This window comes from Chrysochloris asiatica, unplaced genomic scaffold, assembly GCF_000296735.1.
Source record: "Chrysochloris asiatica unplaced genomic scaffold, ChrAsi1.0 scaffold00247, whole genome shotgun sequence".
Lineage (NCBI taxonomy): Eukaryota > Metazoa > Chordata > Mammalia > Afrosoricida > Chrysochloridae > Chrysochloris > Chrysochloris asiatica.
The window spans coordinates 1,849,661-1,853,673 of NW_006408765.1; positions in this window are offsets into that span (position 1 = coordinate 1,849,661).

A 4,013-nucleotide genomic window follows, 5' to 3' on the forward strand; every position below is an offset into this window, starting at 1 on the left:
GATTTGCCTAATGTAATACATCATTTGATTTCTTGACTGCTGTTTCCATGAATGTTATTAGGTGATCCAAGAAGAACGAAGTCCTTGACAACTTCAATCTTTTCTCCATTGATAAGAATGTTGTTTATTGGTCCAGTGGTGAAGATTTTTGTTTTTCTTTACATTGAGATGTAATCCATACTGAAGGCTGTAGTCTTTGAAATGAAGAAATCATTGGTTTTTGCAGAATTCAATCATGCAATCGCCAACATCATTTCTATCACCAAGACCATATTTTCCAACTATTGAACCTTCCTCTTTGTTTCCAACCTTTTCATCCCAATCACCATTAATGATCTATACATCTTGATTGCATGTTTGATCAAGTTCAGATTGAAAAAGTTGGTAGACTTCTATTTCATCCTCACTGGTTTTAGAGATGGTGCATAAATTAGAACCATAATGGTATTAACTGGTCTTCCCTTTAAGCACATGGATATTATCCTATCACAGACAGCATCGTACCTCATGACTGATCTGGATATGTTCTTTTTGATGATGAATGCAACACCATTCCTCTTCAATTTGTCATTCTCAGCATAGTAAACCATGTGATTGTCAGATTCAAAATGGCCAATACTTAGTAATGTCTAAGATATTGATGTTTATGCTTTCCATTTAATTTTTGACAATTTCCAATTTCCTAGTTTTATGCTTTATGCATTCCTTGTTCCAATTATTAATGTATGTTTACAACTGTTTCTCTTCATTTTGAGTTGTGCCCCATCATTAAATAAAGGTCCTATGGCTTTTACTCCACTTGCATCATCATGGTGAACTCTTCCCTAGTCACATTTTGAGGAGGCAGCTCTTCCCTAGTCACATTTTGAGGAGGCAGCTCTTCCCCAGTCACATTTTGAGTGCCTTCCAAACCTGAGTGGCTCATTTTCTGGCACTGTATCTGACAGTGTTTCTCTGCTATTCATAAGGTTTGCAGTGACTAAATATTTGGAAGTAGTTTGTCTCTCCTTCTTCCTAGTCATTCTTCATCTTGAAGCTTATCTGAAATCTATCAACCGTGGGTGACCCTGTTGGCATTTAAAATACCAGTGGCATAGTTTACAGAATGACAACAGCTCACAAGCCACCACAGTATGACAAACTGACAGATGTGGATGATGATGATGGTAATTTTGTGAAAATAGTAGTAAGGGAGGGAGAAATAGGAATCCCTCTAGGAACACTTGCAGACAAGTATTTATATGTGTGATAGCAAAAATGATGGATAAGTAGCATATTCTGATGTCTTGAAAATTTTAATTGGAGGAATTTAGAAAATAGAGAGGAGGGGCATGGACTTTTTGTTGTTGTTGTTGTTAAGTGCCCTTGAGTTGATTCTGACCCATAGAGTCCCTATACAGGGTTTCCAAGGAGCAGCTGGTGAGCTTGAACCACCGACCTTGCAGTTCAAACGACTTTACAGTCAGACGCATTAGCCCACAGCACCACACCAGGACTTGGTACTCCTTGTATATTCATACACACATTTACAAAAAAAATAGACATTGGCACTTTCAGACCACATGCCAAATATGAAATTCTGAAATATGTGACTTGTAAATAGCTATCTTCCTCTGGAGTTTCACAAACACACCTCTGATGAGTCATTTCTAGCAATTTAAGTATTTTATTATTACACCGAGATTTCAGGAGGTCAAGGCAATTGCAAAATCATCAATTATTGTTATCTCAGACAGATCATAGTGAGTAATATCAATCTTGAAAACTATGCTACAGCATACATCCTTACATAATCTGTTTATTAAGCTTTGAATAAGGTGATTTATTCAAATAAATTGATTTATTCTCAAAAACGAATAATATCAAGTAAAGGAAAACCAAAAAACTGAACACATTCAAAGACCTGTCTAATAAATTTACCTGTATATTTACCTCATTTTATTGAGGGGAAAAAAAAAGTATTTTCTTTGAATTTTTAAGTTTAAAAGGATCGTTTCCTAAAATAACCAAATACTCTGATTATTTTTATTGGTGGTTCATTGTCTGACTCATTGGTATTTATCTCTTTGGTTGTCTTATTTAAATTTAACCCAGATAAATGTTTCTAAAAATTAACATGCGTAATTTGTTTAAAAGCAACAAAACAAAACAAAAAAACGCTTTGAAGAAAATTTGCAATTGGCTCTATTTTACTTCAAACATAAAGCAGTCCAAGTGTTTCCAAATAAATAAAGAAATAAAGAAGGCAGAATAATTGATAGCTTCAAATGTATTGTTCAGTCATGTCCATGAGCGAAGACTTATTTTTATTCCAAAAGTAAGCACTTTATAGAGTTAGTACTTTATAAAGGCTTTTGTTGTTGTTATGTGCCGTGGAGTCAGTTCCGACTCATTGTGACCCTGTGCAGGGTTTCCAAGGCTGTAAATCTTTACACGAGCAGAAAGCCTCATCTTTCTCCCGCAGAGCAGCTGGTGGTTTTCCTGAGGTTAGCAGCCCGATTTGAAACCACTATGCTACCAGAGCTCCTTTTGGAAGCTATCAAATTGTGTATCTAAGATTCTGAATAAAAGGTTGTAGACCAGAAAGATAACTGTGCTTATGAAGTATGGGTAGAAAACCTTGTGACATTACTGCATAGAAACTCAACTTGTTTTTTTTATATTTTTTCTGCTTTTTGCAGATATTCTTTGATCAGTTTGTGATAGTGATTTCTGTGGAAGGAAATCTATGATTTTAAGGAGCAATACTTTCACATCCTCAGGAAGTTGAGGTGATATTTTGTGTCTAAGGATTGGGACTTCAACTAGGAGGACCAATAAAATAGCTTTTGATGAGTAATTAATGAAGTCTAATAATTTAATTTTTAGGGATCTGGAGGGAAAAGGTCTAAGTATGGAAGTTGTAAATGATTGGAGGTTTGTGATGGGAAAGGATATTAGAGTCAGAGGTTTCAGAGGCACAGGTCTTTTCCTTGATAGGAAAAGACCACTGGATCAATATGAGCCTTAGAAAGCACTAAATTCAGTAAGTAGGAAATGCATCTCTGGTGAAGAGCACAATATGAATTCCCAGGGTCAATTCTAAACAAAAAATACAAAAAAATTTAACCAAGAATTACTTACCTAATCCGTGATAGAAGTAGTTCACTGTGTAACAGGTGACCTTTCCAATTATTCAGTTATTACAAATGAGGATTCCAGAAGTATCTTTCGCTCTTGAGATTACCATATGTCATTTTTGGGGGCCATCATATGAGGACACCTTCATATTTATACGTAGAATCTGGTACCTCTCATTGGAGGAGGGGAATGAAGAGCAGCTTTTCTACTTTTGACTGGAACAAGATAACTGAGTTTAGCGGAAATGAAAAGATTTGTTGTTGTTGTTATTAAGTGCCTTTGAGTTGATTCCAAATCATAATGACCATGTATAAGGTTTGCAAGGGTACAAATATCTGTGAAAACATAAAGCCTCATCTTTCTCCCTCAAAGCAATTGGTGGACTGAATCTCTCACCTGTTGTTTCAAAGTCCAATGTTCATCCTACAGTGCCACTGCTATCCTGTTGATAAAAACATAGCAAAATAAATAGTATGTTTATGTTGGTGTTACCCCTTCTCCATCGAATCTAGAAGTAGCAAAAAGTAGTAGTGATAATGTTAGGGGACATCTAAATTTCCTGAAATACTTAATACAAAAAGTTGACTTTTCCCAAAATATATCAACATTCTTCCTTGATTAAGGGAAAAATGTTAACTATAGAGAAGTGCCTATGGATAACATTCCAAAGAATGGTTATTCCATAAAAGTTAATTGAGCTGATGAGAAACCTGTACATAGACCAAGAGACACTTGATCAAACAGAACAAGGGGATACTGAATGACTGAAAATCAGGAAAAGTGTGTGCCAGGATAATATCCATTCACCACACTTTTTCAAAATTTATGCTGTGCAAATAATCCAAGAAGATAGATTATATGAAGAAAAGTATCACATCAAGAATGAAAATAGA